Below are 22,357 nucleotides of genomic sequence, written 5' to 3' on the forward strand. Positions count from 1 at the left end.
GCGTTTAAAAAAAAAAAAAAAAAAAAAAAAAAAAAAAGAAGCGTTTCTTTCAATTCCAGTGTCAATCCATTAATCCATTAATTGGTAATCAATTCCATTAATTAATTATATAGTTATTAATTTCATTAGTATAATATATTAATTCCATTAATGTATTAATGGAATTAATATAATGGAATAATATAGTATATATATAATGGAATATTGTATGTATATGGAGACATATATATATACACCATATCTTCTCTCATTTGGGCTCTTTCTATAATTTGACTATTGTTGATGATTCTACTATAACCATCAGGAGGCATGTACCCCTTGAAATTAGTATTTTTGTACCCCTTGAGCAAATACCTCGTAGTGCAATGGCTGGCTCATAGGGTAGTTCTATTTTTGACTTGTGGAGCGACCTCCCAAAGCAGTCTATGCATATCATCTATCAAAACACCACCGGCATTTTTCTCAGAACTAGAACAAACAGTCCTAAAATCTGTATGGAACCGCAAAAGACCCCAAGTAGCCAAAGCAACCTTGAAAAAGAAAAGCAAAGCCGATGCATCCCGGTTCCGGCCCTCAAGCCGTGTTAGGAAGCTGCAGCGTGGAGGACCGTGTGGTCGCGGCACGCAGACAGACACCTGGATCGATAGGACGGAGAAGAAAACCCAGAAATGAACCCTCCTCACCCCACTTTACTTTCTCCCAGGTACTCACCGCCTTCCTACATAGCATAGAATTGATTTAGCTGCAGGATCTACAGACTGTCTCCTCCCATGTGGCAGAGAGGACAAGGCTCCCCAGATACTCTATTTGCTCCCCAGATGCCCCAGCCTCTTTGTCATCGGGTGAGGCCTGAGAAGAGGGTGGAAGGGTGTTTCCAAGCGGCGGTAGTGACAAGCCATCGGCGAGTTCCTGGTCTGTCTTCCCTTCCTCTGCCATAGCAACCAGGCACCCTGAGCCTGAGCCTGCCGCGTGGAGTAGTCGCCCTGGAAACGCAGTGGCCTTGGGGGAAGGAGACATACTGAAGCACTGTCCCGTGCAGCCGCCGGTACTTTGCAGGTTGCACAGACTCTCCTGGTAACACACCCCCTGGATCCCAAGGTCCACAGAGTGGGCTCCGGGCCTGCCATGTCCCCTGCTGTCCCTGGGCACCTGGCTCGGTGCCCGGCGCACAAAGCCCCTCGGTGAGCCTGTTGAATGACTGAGCAGACTCCTGGACAGCAGCTCGGCATCTCTGGCCCAGCCCAGTTTCTAGCTTCCTCTCACGGAAGCCAAGGCTGTTGTCTTCGATCTCCCTCAGCTCCACCCTCTCTGACCTGAAATCCGTCCTCACCTCTTTGTTGGCCTCATCCTGGTCGAGGGCAGCCTTGGTGCCTATGCGGGCTGTACTCTTCCATCCACTTTCTTCCTTCCTGTTCAGACCTCAGCCCTTTTTTCTGGCCACCAGCGTGGTTCTGCCAAACTTCCTCTCGCCCGTGGCGCCCACAGCTCCTGGTGGCCAAAGCTGGGGCTTTCCTGTGGCACAAGATGTAACAGCACACCTACCTCCTGGTCGCGCTACCTCTTTGGCTCCTAGGGAGCCACAATTTCCAGGTTTTCCTCGATCTCCCCGACCTTTCCTGCTCTTCCATAGGCTTCTCCTCCTCTGTCCCCGCAGCACTGTCCTCAGGTCACTGCAGTTTACACTCAACATATTTGTCCATGGTTTTAAGCACCACGTGCACACGGATGATTCCCAAATCATTGTCTCCCGCCCTGGCCTCTCTCCAGAACTTTAGATGCTTTATACACCGGCCGGCTGGACGGCCTCCCCCGGACGGCCCATGGGACCTCCTGTGTACCGTGTCACAGCCCCTTGGCCTCGCCTCCACGTCTAGAAGCAGCTCTTGGGGAGCATCCTGCCCGCCCAGCTGCTGCGGAGACAAAGCAGCAGAGTTATTCTTTAGAGTCAATGGCCACAGGGTCTCTGTGTGTGTGAAAGCTCATCGCTTGTGACCTCACAGCACGCAGGTCACAGGACACGCGGCACAGGGAGCAGGGAGTGGCCGAGGCACCTTGCGAGCAGGCCGTGGCTCTGCTGGAGCTTAGCGGTGGCCCCAGGGAAGCCGTTTCCGTGTCTTCGCCTCAGTCTCACCCCGGAGACAAGGGGCCCGAGCTACTCAGGGCTTTGGCCTGGGCCTCGCCAGCGCCGCGGCAGCCACAGCACGCTGGGTCTGTGCAGCGAGCTCGTGGGACGATCGCAGGGCTCTCTGGCTCTGCCGGGCCTGCCGGCGCCCGTGCATCGAGGCCACCTCCTCAGCCCTCAGCGGCCGACTTGCCCCGGGTCCCAGGACAACGGGCTGAGTGTGTTGCGGGCCAGGAAGTTAGAGACATTGTTTGTCCGGCCACAGTAACGATGAGCGTAATTCTGTCCAAAAAGGCAATCAAGTTTTTGGCATGGATAGTGCTCCTCACCCCCGTGGAGCCCGTCCACTCTCGCCACGTCGCACAGGTTCACGTGGGCCCGATCACAGCCGGGTGGAGCCCGGGGCTGGCTGTCCCCTCTGGAGCCCAAGCCCGCGGCCCCGTGACCTCCACACACAGTGGGGTCCTCCCCCGTGGGCCTTCCTCTCCCCTCCTCTCTCAGCCTGTCTCCCCGGGCGTCCGCGTTCCACCCCCACCCCCACCCCCGTCACAGCCTCCAGTGCGAAGCGACAATACGGAGAGCAAACACCGCCGGGCGCTTCCGCCCTGCGCTCCTTGCTGAGCGTCGCACCCCCCGCGTGTGGAGTGATCCCTTCGTAGCCGCAGCCGGTCGTATGAGCGCGACCCCCGGTCACCCACCACCCACCTCCCAAGTGAGAGAAGTCAGACTAAAAGGTCCCATAGCGGATGTGAACTGAAAGACATGATTTGGCCATCGTGACGGGTGTGCAGGTGCCTCCAGGACCAAGGGGGCTCCAAAGCCAGGCAGAAGGATTGTCCTTTTTTGTCTCCGAAGTTGGGCATTCCTGGAAAGGGAGCCCCAGGCGGGTTTTCCTCAGTGGGAGAGCAGAAGGCAGGGGATCTGGGAAGACACCTGCCTTCACCTAGTCCTTGACACCTCATACCTTTGGCAGCTGGTTGGTACGAATTACCTGACTATCGGTGTGCAGGGCGGGGCGGGAGGTCGGATGGGGTGGAGAAGGCAATGCCGCCAGCTCTGACTTCCCCTCATGAGTCCACGTATGCATCCACGTGAGCATGAATAGGTCATACCTAAGAGCATCTTATTTATTTTCTCCACGAGTAACAGCAAGCGCATACCGTGTCCGTGCCAGGCTCTGTGCTAGGAGCTGGAGGCATGATGCAGAGCGAGCCCAATGCCTACTCTGTAGGGGAGTCGTGTTCTAGGCCATCGGACCTGCCAACTGGACGTGGACAATGTCAAATGAGTTCTGGAGGATCCGGTCCCCTTGGATTCCTTACCTACAGCATTACTGCTGCTATACTTAAATAATTATTTGAGGAATGATTTGCTAGTGTTAGTCTCTCTTTTTAGAGTAAATGTCCAATAAAGACATGGATCCTGTTGCCATTATAACCCCTAGCATAATACCTAGTCCATCAGTAAATGCTCCAGAAATGTGCAGAAGAAGAAAGAAGACATGGAGGGAAGGATGGAGGGAGGGAAGGGGAAGGCATGATGAAACAGAAAGAGAAAGAGAGAATGGGGTAGAGGAGGCAGGGAAGAGGAGAAGCGAGGAGAAAGGGAGGTTGGTCTCTTGGAAGATGGGTGAAGCAACGCTGTTAAGAAATGCAAAGGGAATGCAGGGCATGTAGAGGGAAGCTGGAATTGGGAAAGGAAGGACGTGGTTGGGAGTGAGGGGAGCTCCAGGCAGCCGGAGCGAAGCTGCACAGGAAGGGGGATGCGTCATCTGGGAAAACCCCGCGGCAGGTTATCTGGAGCTGCTCTACTGGAGGCCGGGGCCTGGCCACAAATACGCTCCTCTGACCTGGGCCGAGGGACATCCTGACTGCAGAGGGCCGTATCTCTGGCCTGAACTGGGCACGACGGTGAAGCTCAGACCCGGGAGTGAGGCTGTGCCAAGGGGGGCTGAGGACCTAGACTCTGGATCCAAGCAGGCCTGAGTCACTTCCAGCCTGCGCGGCCAAGAACCTCACGTTAGGTTTCTCTAAAGGTCTATTTGGATGAGAGGGTTGTGCTAAGGGGGGCCTGGGTGACACCTTGTGTTTGCAGGTAGCCCTAGACCCGCTTCAGAAAGACGCATTTAATCTTGGCCGGTTGGTCCCCACAAACCGTTGCTCTAGTTTATTGTTTCTCATCCTTATTGACAATAGCTCCCTAATTATATCTTTCTCACTGGTTTTAACTGCTCTGCTTTCTATTTCAAGTTGAATGTTGGTCTTACCAATATTCCCAAACATTGTGATAGATGGTCTGAAAATTGCAAGTGCACAGATAGGGAGAACTCTGGAAAAAAACCAGACAGCATTTACGGAGTATATAATATGCGCCGGGTCCTGTGCTAACTGCCTTCATTGCGAGATTTCAACACGCCTGCAACACAGGTGCTGTTATTGTCTCCAGTGGACAGGGAAGGAAACGAGCTCAGCTAGCCTAGGTCACCTCTCTGTGGCCTCTCAGCTGCTGATGGTGGAAACAGGATCCACAGGCGGAGCTGAACTTAGGTCAGGCCCAGACACCTCAGCCGAGGCAGGCACTCTCCAACGGCAATGAGCTGCGGTCATAGGTGAAACAGCGACAGGTGATTTTTACCTTAGTAGTTAAATCTGTTTTAAGGATGTCCTTTAGTTTTGACAGGTGATCCTCATTTTTCATTTTCTCTGCTGATATAACATTTTATTTGATTAAGTTAAAAGGCAGTGGGTGGGCAGCCCGGGGGGCTCAGCGGTTTAGCGCCGGCTTCAGCCCAGGGCATGATCCTGCAGACCCGGGATCGAGTCCCACGTCGGGCTCCCTGCATGGAGCCTGCTTCTCCCTCTGCCTCTCATGAATAAATAAATAGAATCTTAAAGAAAAAAAAAAAGCAGTGGGTATGTGGATAAGGAAAGAAGAGTAAGGATGGACACAGGTAACAATCTGGAACGCTGAGGCCACCCTCAAGCCTTGGTTTTGCTCTTGGCCATTGAACTCTGCGACTGTTAGTGGGGCGACCCTCACGGAGCATACACCTGGGGCTTGTTGTGTCCCATTGGAACATTCCTAAACCTAATCTGCCTTGTCGTGGTGGGTCAGTCTGGCCCCTGGGTGCTAGCCACAACCTCTCTCAACAGGATAAACACAGGAATTAGGTGAAAGGTGGTTTGTCAAAGGTCGAGAAGGGAAATGTCTTCAGCTGCAATTGGCTCAGGGTATATAGAGGCTTGCTGAGAAGGGATGCCAGAGAGGAGGATCCCCACGGCCCTCAGCACCAGGACCTGGAACAATCCAGAGAGGCAACTGGGTCAGTACATATTTTGAGAAAGGTCTCAGGAAAGAAAGTGCTGTTGGTTTACCAGAAGGCTGCAGCCCCAGAGATTTTTCTGTTGTGTCACAGTGAGGGTGACCTACTTCAGACCTTGCTTGGGGGCCTACAACTCTGATCTTTAGGCTCTTTACCTGGGCATGAGGCCTTACATGTCCAGGCCTTCGTTTAATGTTTTGCATTCATTCTCCTTGCCACTTGACTTGGAAACCCTTTGTAAGGACATTCTACGTAGGGTCACAGTTAGAGTTGATGGGGAGCCCAGCCTTGTCTCTCTACTACCAAAACCTAGATTAGCAGCAATCTGCTCCTCAGTGATTGCCGGACGTTTCTTTTGCATGATCTAGTTCACCCGAGGCCATTCCCTGGGTCAATGGATAATCAGATCCAAGACCCGCAAGGCTTTAACCAGTTCTTGGAAGAGGAATTATAAACCTATCTCCTGACGTGCCCCTCCCCCACTTCCCCACCCCCACTCACCAAATAGCTGACAAAAAAACAAAAAAACAACAACACTGCTTTTGTGTAGTCCTATCAAAAGCAAGGATTTTCTTATGTTAGCTATTGTTAAGCCTTAATACTTAAGAGGCCAATAATGCTAAGTTACCTGGCTTGCTGATTTGAAAGTTGTATGTTCCTTGTGTATGTTTTCAAGGTCAGAAAAACTAAAGGTTCGAACAAACTTTTTTTTTAACAGATAATTCCTGTTGCTGTCATATGAACAGTATTATGCTTAAGAACATGGGCTCTACTTCCACATTAATTTGAGTTGGACTCTGCTCTTCCACCAGTGAGCCTCTCTGTTTCTCCGTGTGTACATGGGAATGCTGAGTCTCCTATGCCTCATGGGCAAGATTCCTTCAGCCACACTCCATGATGAGCCTCTGGGAAGGCCTGAGGGGGAGGCAGGCATCTCATGCAAAGCTTAGAGTAGGAACCACTCTGTCGCTGGGCTTTCAGAGACTGGACTTAGATTCCAGGGTATGAGTACGTGCACCCTTTTTCTGGTGCCCATCATTCACCTGACTTAGCCCTTCTCCAAGAGCTGGCTTCTTCTCAGGTGGTGCTTCTCTTCCCCGTGAACCAGTTTTTACATCTTTCTTCTGGGTATCTTTTCTGTACCTCACAGCTTCTGCTTACTGAGACCTTTGCCTACTCATACCCTCAACTCACTCCGGCCCATCATGGTTTCTCTGGCTTCTCATCTTCCAAATTCATTTTCTGCAACTAACTGATTTCCTTTATATAACCCAACTTGAAATTTCTAGAAGCAAGAATTTATTCAGACAAGGCTTTCTGTGTTGCGGTACCCTGAACGCTGCTGGCTGGCCAATGGATTGGTTGGTTCCAGTACCACCTCCAACGCGACCAAGGGGTGTGCACATGCGTGTGTGTGTGTGTGTGTGTGTGTGTGTGTTTGAAGATGATTAGGGTGGACAAATCAAAGCCACTGGGGGCAGCCCTCCTTCGACTGCGGTGATGGGCAAGGAAGTTTCTCTTAGAAGGGCTGGCAGATACAGTGATTGATATGTGTGGTTTAAAAAAATTGCATAAGTTTGTAAAGATTGAGATAAAACTTGAAGAGGATCTGGCACAGAGCTAGGATACATAATAAATGCTCAAAAAATGATAGCTATCATTCTTTATTATGTGAGCATTGTTGTTATTGTTGTTATAATCTACCACCAGGGCAGGCTTGGTTCCAAATGTGCAAGGTCATTTGTAGGCTTTTAGTGGACAAGGTGCTGGACAATTATTTTGCTTAAACATTTTTAGTTTGATTTCACTAAAGGCAGGGAGTGAGAAGGGAAGTAGGACCTCTCTGTGTACAGCATCAAGGAATAAAGAACCTCCCTGGAGCAGACATTATCGGTTCCTCTTTAATTTATTTTTTAAAACCACAGATGTGATCCTGTAAGCCTGCCTAAATTCTTTGAATGACTTCCTATTTTTCTTAAATGAAGAAAGTCTTCATAGGCCTTGTATGGTCTGCACCCCTCCCCCTACCACGGACGCACATGCTCTCTTTCTTCCCAGCTTTGGCCAGTACTGTGCACACGCGGCTTTGGGTGCTGCGGGCACACTGGCCTGCCTCCAGGACCCAGGACACCTTGTTCACATTGCACAAACGAACCTTGCAACATGCTGTCCTGCCTACAACACTCTTCTCCCTTCTCAGCCCTTTTCCTAGTTAGTTTCTGTTCCTCTTTCGGCTCTCTGCTCAAATATTAGGAAAGCTTTCTCTAGTACAGGATCTTCTGTGACGTGCTTTCACAGAATCAAGCATTTTTGCTCTGGTCCATTGTCTCACTGATGGGACCGTGTGGTTCATGTCTGCTTCTCCCACTAGACTATAAACTCATAAAGGCAGGTAATGTCTGTTTTGGGACACCTTTGTGTCCCCCAAAGCCTGTGTTGGTGCCTAGAACATGAAGGCACTCAACAAATATCTGGTGAATAATTAGTCAATGATAAGTTTTGTTATCAAATGCAACTAAATGATCACCTATCTCAGAAGCTCTGATAAAACTGGAAGGTAAAAATAACGCAATATTAAGCTTTTTTTCCTCGTAGTTAAAAGCACACATATAGAGCTCACCAAATTTGGCTCTGTTCTATGCCCAAAGGAAATGGCAACATATTTTTAAAAACTGTTATTATACAGGCCACATTCACTGGCCAGAATGCAATAAATTTAGAAATTAACAAACAGGGAGCCAAAATAAGTCTATACTCCTGAAATATAAAAACACTTCTAAAGATCTCTTGGTTTAAAGAGGAAATAAACTACTTGGAACTGGACCACAATGAAAACAGCACACATCAAAGCCGATGGGAGATGGCCAAAGCAATTTTCAGAAGAAAACTCTAGCCCTACATTCGTTTATTAAAACATAAAAAAGATTGAAAAGAAAAACAAAATGAAGCCAAAATAAGTGGTAAGAAATTAATCAGTTGATACAGAACAGAAATTAATGAAATGAATAAAAAACTCAGCAAACCTGATCAAAAAAACCACAAGTTTATTTAAGGCAGAAAAAATTATTTTGCTAGAACAATTAATTTAAAAAATAATAGGCAATATTAGGCATGAAAAGGACAGATGTACACATAGAAAGGCTAATTTTTAAAGAGAACATTAGGAACAAACTTATGCCAATGAATTTGAGACCCACCGAGATTGATGATTTTTTTAGGAAAATATAAATAATCAACATTTGTTCAAGAAGCAGAAATCTTAAATGAATAACCATTAAAGAAATTAAACTACTAGTTAAAACTATACTTCCTTCCTGCCCCTGCAAAAGGCATCAGTTTGAAAAGGCTTATGCGCAAATTCTTCTAAAATACAGAAGAACAAACAATGACCTTCTTAAATCATAAAAACAAGAAGCTGTAAAGAAAAGATGAATGATTTTGGCACAAACTGAAAACTCCTCTATGACAGAAGACACAATTAACAAAATTAAAAGTCAAGTTATGGCCTAGGAGAAAATATTTGAAGATATATGTATAGGCACATACACATACACAAATACATGCACATATATGCGTGTGTGTGTGTGCAAACGTATATAAGAAACAAATTATTAGAATCCTGGTGCTGAGGACTCAACTATGCCCCCCCCCCCCCCCCGCATTCATCTGTTGAAGCCCTAACCCACCATGTGATAGTTGGAGAAAGGGCTTTTAGAAGGTAATTAAGGTTAAATGGTCATAATCTGATAGGATTGGTGGTCTTATGAGAAGAGGGAAGTCTTTTATGATCCATATGCATGCACCAAAGAAAGGCCACAAGAAGACACAGCAAGAAGACTTTGTAACCCAAGGCGAGAGCTCTCACCAGATGCTCACCTGGCAGGCACCTTGATCTGGGCCTTCCAGCCTCAGAACTGCAAAAAAAAACCCCAAATTTCTGTTGTTTAAGTCTGTGGTATTTGGTTATGGCAGCCCAAGCTAATGTAGACATTTGGATATGGAAATCCATAAGAAGAAAAAACAAAAACAAAGAAGTCAAGATATAAATAGGAAGTTCATAGAATAGATATGGTCAATCAAGATAAGAAACAAATGCTTAGCAATACTAAAATCCCTTTTTAAGAACCATCATAGTGGCCAACTTCATAAAGCTGATAATCTTCAGAATTCACATGTGAGTGGGAAAATAAAGTATAAATTGTAATAGTGACTTTGGAGGTAAATGGGACCATCTTAAAATATATTAAGCCCCCCCCCAACCCGTATCTGTTCCTGGAAAACACAAAATATGTTAATCAAAGCGTTATTTGAGAGCACAAGACTTCTGAAGGGTAAGGTGCTGGCACTGGCAGTGGGGTCAACCAGGAGGCTGAAGCCAGAAGGGGCCGAGAATTGGGCTGTGGAGAGGCCAGGAGGTTGTTGGATTTGGAGCGAGGTTGTTCAGGAGAGAGGGTTGCAACCTGACTGCCTGAGTCGTAGAGTGGCCACAGCACCCACCGAGATGCAGCTGAAATGGAATCGGGCCATTGGCACCAGGAGTACTGCCTAAACCCAGAGAGGAAAAGGACTAGTTATCAGACTCAGGCTTTAGCTACCAATGCCTGTAGGGCAAGCGGCAAGCAGGCCGACAAGGGGCATCGCCGTGGAGACCAGAGGAGGGATGGGACAGGGCCCCAAGGACTCTGGCTCTTCCAAATGTCCAGGAAGCACCAACAGCCATATCATCCCCTAGACCCCGAGACCACCTTAGAAGAAGGGAAAGACCAAGATACAGAGGATTTTACCCAAGAGACATAGTGCACCGTCTAGAAGGAACTGTTTGATCAGATAAATTACTCTTTTGATCAGATTGACTCAAGTAAATCTCTCCTCCTACTCACCAAAGGATACAATTTGGTGAGAAAAACCAGATCGGCATGGAAATGACACTTTTCTTTGAATATCTGAGTTATGAAGTGAGTGCATTTTGTGCTAGCCTCCGCTTCTTATTTTTCTTTCATGAAAGTACATAATGCAATCTCAAAGTTCAAAGAAGGCATTAAAGTGTTTCAATAAGCAAAATGCTGATTTCATAAAAACAAATAACAGAAGGCTCTTGCACTTTGAAAGTAAACGCCAAAGCCTGTGATGACCTCTCATTCCAAGAGCCACACCTCGGGAGGGAAGTGGGGGCTGGAAAGCCCTGAGGGTTCCCAGGAGGCCAGTCTTGGCTTGTGCCAGTGACAGTAGGGACGGTTGTGTTGGCTGCAGTACTCTTTGTGGTGATGACTAGCGAGGTACTGGTCTTGCTAAAGAAATAAGACCTGAATTTTAGAAGGAGACTGAACAACTTCCACTCTCATTGGAGTAAAATAACGATAATAATGATTGGAGTCATTAGTGCATGCCTTCCACGCATTATCACGCTGAATCTTCACTATAATATCATGAATAACTTATTATCTCCCATGTTGCAGATAAGGAAGCAGAGGCTCGGGGATGGGTTGTCTGCAAATGCCACCAGCCGTGCCCCATCCCCGTGTGCCCTGGCCCTCCTTCCACCAAAAGCGTCCCTCTCTACGGCATTGCTGCTCCCCTTGAGTCGCAGCCGGGCGGTGGCTGTTTTCAAGCGTAGAATAGCCTGGAAGTGACGCTGGGCCCATTCTGGGTGCGTCGTAAGATGACTGGCAATTTTGGGTTTTGTCTTCTTGAAAGCCAGTTGCCACGTAAAGAAGTCTCACTAACCTGGTGAGAGAGAGAGAGAAAGAGAGACAGACAGAGACAGAGAGAGAGACAGAGAGAAAGACAGAGAGATGGGGGGGGGGAGCTCGCAGAAAAGGAGGCTCAGATTTTTATGAGACTCCAAAGAGAGAGCAAAGGCCAGCCAGGCCCCAGCGACTGTAGCCCTCCCTGCCGGGGGCCCACCCATGTGAGCGGGGCCTTCGTGGTTACTTGAGCCCTAGCCAGGCCCACGGGTGAAGGCAGCCATGTGAGTGACCCCAGTGGACACCGTGTGGGCCAGAAGGACGGACTCCGCAGACTCACAGATTTCTAATGAATAATGAAATGCCTATTGTTTCAAGCCACTAAGCTAGAGGGTGTTGTTACGCAGCAATAAATACCTGAAACAAGAGGGTAGAACTTGCCTGAGGTCATACGCCTCGCGGGGCCGAGCCAGGACCCGGGGCCCGCCTTTGGGACTCCCCGGCCCAGCTCTTGACGCCGAGGGGTGCCAGGGGCAGCCGCCGACCTAAGCTCAGACGGCATTAGAGACGCAGGCGGCACCAGCTGAGGCCTCGTCCATCACAACGCGTGGGAGCCGAGGGAAGAGGAGCAAGAGGAAAAGACACACTAGGGGTGAAGCGAGCTTCCAGAAGCTCGAAAAATCAAGATTCATCAAGTATTTACGGAGCGCCGGCAGCGGCTTGCGGCAATTTTCTGGTGGCTCCGAAGGATGCGGAGGGGCGTGCCTCGATCTCAAGGAAGGATCCACTTAATGAGGAGGAAGAAAGGTGAATAAAAATAACATTATTAGATGTAAAATGGTGCAGCCACTAGTGAAAACTGTTGGCGATTCCTTGGGAAATTAAAGATAGGATAAAGAGATGATCCAGGGGTCCCTGCTCCACGCCGAAGGGCGGCTCAGACACCTGTACCCACGTTCATAGCAGCATGGGCCTGAGGCCACCCAAGCATCCATCGAAGGATGAACGGATAGGGCCCTGGGGACTCAGCGGGGGGGGGGGGGGGAGCGCCTGCCCTCGGCCCAGGGCATGACCCCGGGTCCTGGGATCGAGTCCCGCATGGGGCTCCCCGCAGGGCACCTGCCTCCCCCTCTGCCTGGGTCTCTGCCTCTCTCTATGTGTCTCTCAGGAATAAATGAATAAAAACTTAAAAAAAAAAGATAAATAACAAAATGTGCTGTGAACATACCATGTACTATTATTCAGCCTTAAAAAAGAAGGAAATCCTGACACATGGCACGATGCTGGCTAGAGGCTGAGGCCACGATGATGGAGCCGGTGGCAAGGGGAGGACTGGGAGATGCTGCTGCACGATCCACCGGGCCCCGGTCCCAGAGAGGAAAGCAGAATGGTAGTTGTCAGGGGCTGGGACAGCGGGGATCGGGGAGCGACTTTAAATGACGGCAAAAAAAAAAAAAAAAATTAAAAAATAAATAATAAATGAAGGCAAAGGTAGGGAAGATGAGAAAGTTCTGGAGGCCGATGGTGGCGACCCTTGCAAAGCCGCGTGCGTGCACCCGATGCCACACCGGTTACTTACAAAAGGCTCAACTGCTAAGTTTTATGTTATGCATATTTTACCACAGTGAAAAAAGAGATGTTTCTTATAAAAAAAAAAAATTAACACTGTACAAGGTGGGCAGTGAGGGCTCAGCACGGGCCAGGCTCCCACCTCGCTTCTTCACTGCTTCTCGCATCGTCTCGTCTCCCCACCTGCTCGGGCAGGTGCACGTATTTACCTCATGGAATCAGACAGTAAATTTACAGATTTAATAGCCGGTACATTATGTCATAAACACAATTTGGCACAGTGTTATAAACTGGTTCAGAAGTTTTAGGAGTGTGACAGAGCCAGAATGAGTATTTGGGGAAAGGTGACAACGTTGAGGGGAGTAGAAATGACTTTGGGTTTGTTTTGTTTTTTTTTAATATTTTTAAAGTTAATTCCACAGAGGAAAGTGTACCTATTTTTAAAAGTTTATCGTTTTCTTTTTAATTTCAAAAATAGTAAACAATTACACAGAATATTGAAAATGTCCGCGAGAGAAGGGGGCACCTGGCTCGGTTGGTTCAGCATCCGGCTGTCGGTCTCGGCTCGGGGGGTGATCTCGGGGTCCTGGGGTCGAGCCCCATGTAGGTCTGGCACTCCGTGTGGAGTCTGCTTGAGATTGTCTCCCTCTCGCTCTGCCCCTCTCCGCCCAAGGGCACTCCCTCTCTCTAAAATAAATAAAATTAGTAAAAAGTAGTGAAAGAAGAAAATTAAAGCTATGTGGGGCTTCAGCCCCAGGGATACAGGGGTAATGCCGGTATCCATCCTCCCAGTCTCTTTCCTCTGGGTATACGGCTCTTCCATCAAACCGAGAACGTCAACCACTTGCGTTTTATACTCTGAGTCTTAAATCTTAATGTATAAGGGAAATGTTTTCCCACATCATTAAGTATTCTTTAAAAGTTTCTCTGTAAAAAAATAAAATAAAATAAAATAAAATAAAAAATGAATAAAAGTTTCTCTGTAATGATCTGTAACGATTTGCCATCACATAGACCCGCACACATTTCACCAAATCTCTCTTATTCAACATTTACATGGTTTGCATTTCTTTCTCTTTTAAGTAACATATAACATTTATATGCTATAAATCTTTGACCGTATATCTGATTATTTCCTTAGAATAGGTTCCTAGGGTTACACCAAATGTTTTAATGCCCCTGTCAGAGACAAAGAACTCTAGTTTTGAGCCAGGATGGTTAAGTATACGGTTTTATATAAAGATGCATCTCTGTATTACAAAAATCCAGAAATCTTAAAGATTTTCTGTGCCTCTTTCGTCTCTGAAAGTTCAGATAAATCCATACGTGATTTACTTATAGGCCGCTAGGTAAGTAAGGTGCATGCCGTTCAGGTGAGTCCATCAGTCTCTGGCTTCGCCTTGGCCGCGCGCTCGCTGGGCACACAACGGCCGTCAGGAAGCACGTGCTGAGAGTGTCTATGGGATGAAAACGTTCATAAGTAAAGATACTTTCAGTGTGAACGTGGGGCCCTAATGATTGCAAATGTGCGATGACAGTGCTGTCTCTCCAGGGCCCGATCCCGGGCGCAGGTGGCTCTGGGCAGGACTTTCAGGGGGCGCCGGGGAGGGGGCTGCAGTCTGGGGGCGGCCTCAGCGGCGCCGGGACAGACCCCCCGGTGCAGGAGGGAAGCCAGCAGCTCCCCGGGCTGGGGCCAGCGGCCCGGGCAGTGCGATGGCCTTGGGGTGGCCTCGGGGTGGCCTCCACCTGTGCACACGTCTATTTTGTGTTGCCAGGGCCCCGGGGGGGGGGGGGGAGAACTCCACCCAGAAGTGTCTAACCACCTTGTACTGAAAGAGTTTTCAGGATGGCAGCGTCCGTGGAAATGACCCGAGCAGCGAATAGGACACGAGGCCCCTGAGGTTTGGCGTCCCGCTCACTTGCTGCTGGCATCAGAGGGCTCCGGGTTCCAGAACCACCTCCCAGAAGCCCCACAGATGTCCCCCAAGGCCACGGAACTCTCTCCCGGGAGGAGGCCCAGCACTGCAGGCCCCGAGCCCAGGGCCCTCCCGGCGGCCTACTCAGGGCCCAGCGTCCTTCAGTCTGCCAGGAGCCGGTCCGGGCTCCGTACCAGAGCATCACCATCCAGGAGAAATGCAGCACAAGCCACGTGCGTGATTTAAATTTTCTAGCAATGACTTTTAAAATGTAAAAAGAAAAAAATAATAAAAATAATAAAAAATAAATAAATAAATAAAAAGTAAAACGAAACAGGTGACGTTAATGTTAATGCGTTTTATTGAACCCGATATGTTCAAAATATTAGCACTGCATCGTGTAATCAACATAAAAAACTATTCATGAGATTGGTTTTTACATTTTTTTTCCTATATCAAGTTTTCAAAATCCCATATTATGGGCACATCTCAAGTCCGATGCTAAGTTTTTATGAGAAAGAGTCAATCTGTACTCAGATTTCATCGACTCGACAGTTGGAGAAGTAGATTCAGCTACCTGGGTTGTTACAAGCACACTTAAAAGTTTTCTAATAACTGAATTAGATTTTAAACTTAATTAAAATCTAAATGCAATTAGAAATCAGTTGTTCAGTCTCATTTGCCACATTTCAAATGCTCTGTCACTGTGTGTGTGGCTGGTAGCTGTGGAACTACGCTTCTAGAGGTCAGGGTGCAGACTTGCTTAGGACATCGAACTCTGTCCTCTAGATTTCTTTTTTTTTTTTTTTTTAAGATTTTATTTATGCATGAGAAGGAGAGAGAGGCAGAGACACAGGCAGAGGGAGAAGCAGGCTCCCTGCGGGGAGCCCGATGTGGGACTCGATCCCGGGACCCCGGGGTCACGCCCTGGGCTGAAGGAAGGAGCTCAACCACTGAGCCACCAGGGCTGCCCTGTCCTCTAGATTTCAATCCAGTAGAGGATTCAGGCCAAAAAAGCTAACAACGGCAATATGGGAAGCCCTCTTGCCTACAGCAGTCGGGTCTACAGACTGGTTCATTTTTAGCCCATCTCATTAAGGAGGAGAGTCATAGAAAGGGTACCTAACGTTAACATTTTTTAAACTTAAAACATATAAAAGTACGTTCATTCGCCAATTTTATAGGGTATGGCCAAGCGGGTTTCTCTGAATAAGGATTTACTGGCTGGAGTTCTGTGTAACTTCTCTTGCATAAGTCAGACCCATTTTGCAGGAACAATAGTTTTCAAGAAATGGGGGAAAACTTCAGAGTTGGAAATGAAGGCCAAGATCAAGAGCCATAGGTTGTAGCTAAGGAAGAGGCTGGCTGTGGCCACTGGAGAAGTGACCCGGGCAGAGACCCGGAGCTCTGGTGGACGTGGCAGATGCGCTCCCTGTCTACCCCCTGTCATCGCCACTCCCTCCCCTGCCAAAGAGAAGTCTGGTTTTGTTCAGAAAGTGAGCAGAGATCCCTTGAGCTCATGGAAGCTGGCCCGTCTAGCCCAGACGGAGGGGATGAATCATGAATGGCTGAAATCTTTGCCAGTAATTCGCCAGGGGTAAGCATATGATTCAATTCTGGCCAATGAGACTTCAGGGAAATGTGCTGGAGAGTTCGCCAAAGACGTTCCTTCTCGATGGGAAGACGGAGCCTCAGGAGGGGAATGTCCTTGGCCGTCGCCCCTTTCTTCATGCTTGAAATGCAGTTCTGTGGGGGGGGGGGGGGGATGTTGCAGCCACCGTCTTGTGACTGTGGGGAAATTAGCCTAAAGACATGCAAAAAAAAATTCCACTGCACTTGGCAGAGTGGAGGAAATAGCTTGGGCCCCACACGATGTGTCTGGGAAGTTCTGGTAACCAGGGATTTCTGTTATGTGAGATGATTGAACTTCTTTATCGATGAAGCCACTGTGGGTCAAGCTTTTTGTTATGGAAGGCGATTGCACCCTAAGCCCATGGTTTTGTTCTCCAGGTCACAGAGCACACCTCCCACGCGGGTCCCAGGTAGAGACGCTGCAGCATCTGACCGCCAATCACCCCAACACCCAGAAACCACCGTTTGTTAGGGAGTCTTTATTCTTCTCTCATTTTGGGAAAACAGCAAAGATGTGCTTTGTTCACGGACCTCAAGAGAGCTCCTCTACAGCGTGTCATAGGTCACGAGAACCCACTGAACCGTCCGCGATTCCCCTTTTCCTTTACAATCTCACCTAGTGATCCAGGTCCCTGAGGCTCATGTTCCCCACGACGCCTCTGAGATGCCCTCCAGCTGCAGGAGCCTCCTCCTGAAGACACGGAGTACTTCCTTCCTTGGTGCTCAGTCACATTCTCCTTACCTTCCGTAGCCTTAGCCCGCTGTGAATTGATTATCTGGATTATTATTATTACTGTATTTTATAAGAGCTGATTCTGATACAGATTCTTATGTTCCACACCAATATTTGACTCAATATTTTTTCCCTGTTTTTTTTTTTTTAAGATTTTATTTATTTATCAGAGAGAGAGAGAGAGAGAGAGGCAGAGACACAGGCAGAGGGAGAAGCAGGCTCCATGCAGGGAGCCCGAGGTGGGACTCGATCCCGGGACTCCAGGATCACGCCCTGAGCTGAAGGCAGACGCTCAACCATGGAGCCGCCCACGTGGGGCCCCCTCTTCCCTGATCCTAAGACCCTTGCCCGTTTGGGATTTGTGATATTCTTAACCATTTGACTGATGCTTTCATTTCCCCCTATATTTCTTTCTTCTTTTATTCAGATGGCAAAGAACTTATTCTGAACCACTTTCCATTCCCTTCTTGAAACCTCTCTCTTCCCACACTTCTGAGGCCCAGGGACAAGAATCCTTCAAACACTCCTTGGGATCTCTGTCCACCACCCCCTCCCGTTCCCAAACTTGACAGCCTCTGAAGGCCTGGACAGAGGGAAGAAGCCTCTAGATGCATCTAGAAGCTTCTAGAGTTGGTTCAAAATGGGACCAGAGCTAGCGTGGGGGGTTCTGCTTGGGGCGGCCAGGAATTAAACCGCCTGAGTCCCCAGGGAGTGCTGGCAGTACAAACACAGGAAACCAGGGCCAATACCGGTTTCTAGAGGCAAACAGAGGGATCAAAGGTCAGCAGCTCTGCAGAAGCTGGAATGAGGTGGAGGCAGGCTGCAGAAGGAGCGAGGAGGGTCCTGGGCATTTCCAACAAGAGCCTGGAGTGGCCCCACTTCCATCATCGGTTGGAAGCCCGTGGCACACGAACGTGTCGCCCTGGCACATGCCAAAGAACGAGAGGACACTTCCTTTTGTAGCTTCTTCGCCTCCCAGCCTCCCATCTTTACAGTTAATTATGTCTGGTTATTCTATTTATTAAGCAAGGTCGATTCCCCCCACAGCCTCTGAGGACCGGGCTGTCCCAGAGTCAGCGGGCACCTTGCCAGGCCGCCTGCACATTTGCAGTTGAAGGACACTGTCGCTTAGGACACTTGCGAGGACTCCAGTAGCGCGGTGGGCTCCAGTAGCGCGGTGGCGTCCCAAGGCTGCCTGCCTCCTAAGTGCTTCTAACAGGCCGGGTCGCAACAGGAAGTAGACAAGGAGGAAAAAATAAATGGAAGGCAGTAAAATGTGGACGGCGAAATGGTATCGAAAGAGGCTACTTGGAGAAACCAACAGGTCTGTGTGTAGGCCTAGCACAGCGGCCGGGTCACTGGGCAGCCCCGAGCCCAGCGGAGCCAGTGAAAGGCAACGGGCGGCGAGCAGCAGGCAGCAATGGCAGGCAGGAGGGAGGCCAGGCAGCTACCCAGGGATGGGGCTGCGACCTCGGAGCGTGAACACTTGGGATGATGCCAACAAAGACTCGGGGCAAACGGGGGCACGAGACGGAAACGTGAACAGGGCTTCATATTTGCATAGATTCCAGATCAAAAAGACAGATTGGGTCATCAAGGAGAAAAGGAGGAAGATGGGAATGGATTTTTCAGTTCCATTGCTTAGAAAACTTCTGATTTTTTTTTTTTTTTTTTACAAAGATGAGCTCAAAATGAGCCCGCAGGAGACCTTGCCACTGCAGCCCGCAGCTGTCAGAGTAAAGCAGGGTGAGGACTTCTGGAACCTCTAGTTCTGCTTCAACTCGCCGTGGGACTCCCTGAGGTCTTCGATTTCTGTTACTGGTGGCCCTGGATGGGGCTGAGTGGTGCAGTGACAGAGCGACGAGGCGGGACAAGGGAACATTCTAGCTCCCGGGGTCAACCTGGAAGACCTTGGTCGGTAAGGTTGTCACTGGCTGCAAAGACCATCCGTCCAGGTGCAGAGGTTGTTCTCCCGGGGCATCGTGATTGCTGCGACGGGTAAGACGAGGGTGTCGGCGCAGGAGGCCAGGACTCCCCGTGCGGGTACCGGGGCGCCTCTGCGGGGCGTGGGGCTGCTCAGGTGCCGTCTCAGCACTCCCCTGGCATGCAGCCTCCCGCCCCTCCCTTGACCGTCCGCCACAGCCTCTGGCCCATTTCCAGCTCTGGATGGTTTCCAGTCTCTGCACCTCGCCCTGGAGGGGCGTGCCCCGGTCTGCCAGGCGCCCATCTGCCCGGGTGCTCCCAGGCACCCTATGGCCTCCTAACGACTTCTCATCCACTGGCCGCACACTTTCCATACACCCTGCCTTCGAATGTGCTTGATTCTTCTAGTAAAGAGACGTTCCTGCTACGTCCGCCACGTCTCCTCCAACGCAGACACGCCACTAGGACCTTTTGCTGGTCTCTGTCCTTTGATCGTCTACGCTCCCACTGCCTTCTTCTCTGCAGCCGCTGGGAATCTCCCCTTTCCCCAAGCTCCACTCTCACCTTCACCCCAGTCCCGGCCCCAGTCCCGGCCCCAGTCCCGGCCCCATCCCCGCTGTGCTCAGCAGATGACGTCACCTCTCCTGAAGGAATTGGGTCACCTGGAAACCTCTCCTTTTCATGGTCCTAGGTCTTTCCTCCATCTCTTCCGTTGGTTCTAAGCCACAGAAAATGCCTCCACTGCACGCAGGGCCCTCCTGACCTTCGCCTTGTCCCTCATTGCCCCAAACTCCCGTCTTCCCCATCAATCCCTCTACTCTCCTTGCCGTATGCATGGAAGGTCCTGAACTCTAGCTGCCTCAGATCACCCGAGGCGCCTTATGAAAGTATGGATGAGCGCCCACCATTTATACTGAGTGGCTGGAGCTGGAGGGCATGGTGCTGAGTGAAGTCAGTCGGAGAAGGACAATCATCACACGGTGTCACTCCTCCGGGGAATGTAGGACCTAGTGAAAGGGACCGTAAGGGAAGGAGGGAGACTGAGTGGGAAAAATCAGAGGAGACAAACCATGAGGGCCTCCTGGTCCCGAGGGGTGCAGAAGAGGAGGTGGGGGTGGGGGATGGGCGGCGGGCACTGAGGGGGGCACGTGATGGGAAGAGCTGTATGTTGGCAAATCGACCTTAAATACAATTCTTTTGAAAGTATGGATACACTCAAGACAATTGAAGCAGGGCCTTGAAAAGATGTCACCATGATGTTCACGGCGACATTACTTAGAATAGTCGGAAGGTGGAGGCGACCCGGGGTGGGTCCGTGATGACCGGGTAGGCCACACAGGCCGCGGACGGTCCACGGAACAGCATCCGGCTGCCACGGGGCGGGAGCTCCCGCGTGGGCACCACGTGGAGGGACATCGGGCCTCGGGCTGCGGCCGCACCCGTCAGAAGCGGGGGGGCTGCAGGATGCTGCTCACCTGTGGTTCTGAGGGCGGCACAGTCAGAGACACAGCGAAACGGGGGGCGGCGGCCAGGGGGACACTCGCTGTTTGCCTGTGGGATCTGCAGGAGGAGGGATGCTCGGCGGCGGCTGCACGCTGTGACCGCCCTCCACGCCGAAGAGCCGGACGCTGAAAGTGCTTAAAATGGGAAAAACATTGTGAAAATGGTAAACTTTATAGTATGTATATTTCCCAGCAAATTTTCAAAAATAAAACGGGAGGCTGCGCCTTCTCTGCCCGGATGCCCACCGCTGAATCCCCAGGGTGGAGAGGACGGCGGTCACCAGCAGGCAGCATCGGGCCAGGCCCTGCGGGGTGCGCACCTGCCGCTCCCAGCACCCGCCTCTGGCTCCCCGCGCCGGCCTCGGCCAGGGAGGCAGCACATCTGCAGAGCGGCAGGACGCACAGGGCGGAGGCTGCCGGGCAGAGAGCACCCGGAGGGAGCAGACAGCTGGGCGGCCTGGGTGCTCAGTCCTTGCACCCCGGGCCCTCCTGGCGTGGACCGAAGCCCGGCGGCTCCCACCGGCCCGCAGAGGGGAGGAGCACAGCTTGATGGGGTGAAGCCACCAGCTGCTGGCCCTGGAGGTGGAGCTGCGGGCTCCTCCTCGCCCCCTGCTCGCCGCCCCCTTGGCTCTGCAGGATCCAACATCCTCCCTGGTTTGCCCCCGAGCCCTGGCCCGGGCGTCCTGCTGTTTCCTCCAGCTCCACGGTGTTGCTCTTCCCCTTCTCCCTCATTAAACCAAGAAGAAAAAGAAAGGCGTTTCCGAGTATATCGCCCCTGGGTCTGTCCTCGTGTGACACCGAGTGCCAGGCAGGGAGGGTCGGGGTGGATTGGGGAGCCCCGGGGTGAGGCGGGCGGACCCGGTGAGGGAGGGCAGAGGCGGGGACGGGGAGGAAGCGCCGGGCTGTGGTGGCCAGGCTGCTGAGCCCGGTTCCCACGTGGCCACCAGCACTTGGCACCCGGGGAGGGCTGAGTGGGCGACATCTGGGGTCGCACCGTGGGGTGCGGGGCCCGGCTCTAACCTGGCCGTCCTAGCAACACCCCCACTGCCACCTCGGCCCTGGCCACACTCCAGGGGCTCCGGCTCCTTCCCCAGTGGCTGTGAGTGTGACTGCCCTCCGGGTCCTGCCCCTGTAGCCGGAGGCTGTGAGACTGCGGTAGGCGCCCCGGTGACGGCCCCGGTGATGGCCACCAAGCCCCAGGACTGACCGACCACTGGCTGACAGTATGAAAGGTGGGAAGCCGGACATGCGGGGGCACAGGGTCTGTCCGGGCCCAGCGCCAACACCTACTAACTCGGGCACTCGGGCAACTTAGTTAACATCTTCGACCCTCATCGTCTTGTCTATAAACAAGAAAGTGATTTTAATTGTATCTACTCTAAACCAGGCATTTCTTCTTTTTTTTTTTAAAGATTTTATTTTTTTATTTATTTATGAGAGATGCAGAGAGAGAGGCAGAGACACAGGAAGAGGGAGAAGCAGGCTCCGTGCAGGGAGCCCGACGTGAGACTCGATCCCCGGACCCCGGGGTCACACCCTGAGCCAGAGGCAGATGCTCCACCACTGAGCCCCCCCCGGCGTCCCTAGAGCAAGCATTTCCCAGGACAACTCAATGGGAGCCACTGCCCACCCCAGTGACAAGCTTACTGTGATCATCAGCGAAAACCTTGGGTGTGAAAGCACGAGGCCACCTTTGTGCACACAGATCCCACATCTTTGTTTCTCTGCAGCCTGTGTCCCGAGTTCCAGGCTGGAGGCCTCCCTGTGATCACAGCAAACCTGGAAGCAACCACCCAAGCCCTCCAGTTTTACAACCGAGGAAAATAAGACCCTTAGAAAGTCAAGCATTTTGCCCGAAGGTCACAGATGCAGTTAGCCTCCAAGGTTTCAAATGCAAATCCAAATTCTGCAGGCTGGATTTTACCACACCGCATCCTTGACACGCATGTGCTAC

At 50.7% G+C, this 22,357-nt stretch overlaps 1 long non-coding RNA gene across 1 annotated transcript; it reads right to left on the minus strand.

The window, feature by feature from the left end:
- Nucleotides 1-17,103: 17,103 nt before the first annotated feature.
- Nucleotides 17,104-19,769, minus strand: LOC140637750 (uncharacterized). The gene is made up of 2 exons (XR_012034782.1): nucleotides 19,541-19,769; nucleotides 17,104-18,967 (listed from the first exon to the last, which is right to left on the minus strand). It is a non-coding gene; the product is annotated as an uncharacterized lncRNA (long non-coding RNA).
- Between the last annotated feature and the right edge of the window lie 2,588 nt (nucleotides 19,770-22,357).

The sequence above is a fragment of the Canis lupus genome, chromosome 8 (assembly GCF_048164855.1).
Source record: "Canis lupus baileyi chromosome 8, mCanLup2.hap1, whole genome shotgun sequence".
Classification (NCBI taxonomy): Eukaryota; Metazoa; Chordata; class Mammalia; order Carnivora; family Canidae; genus Canis; species Canis lupus.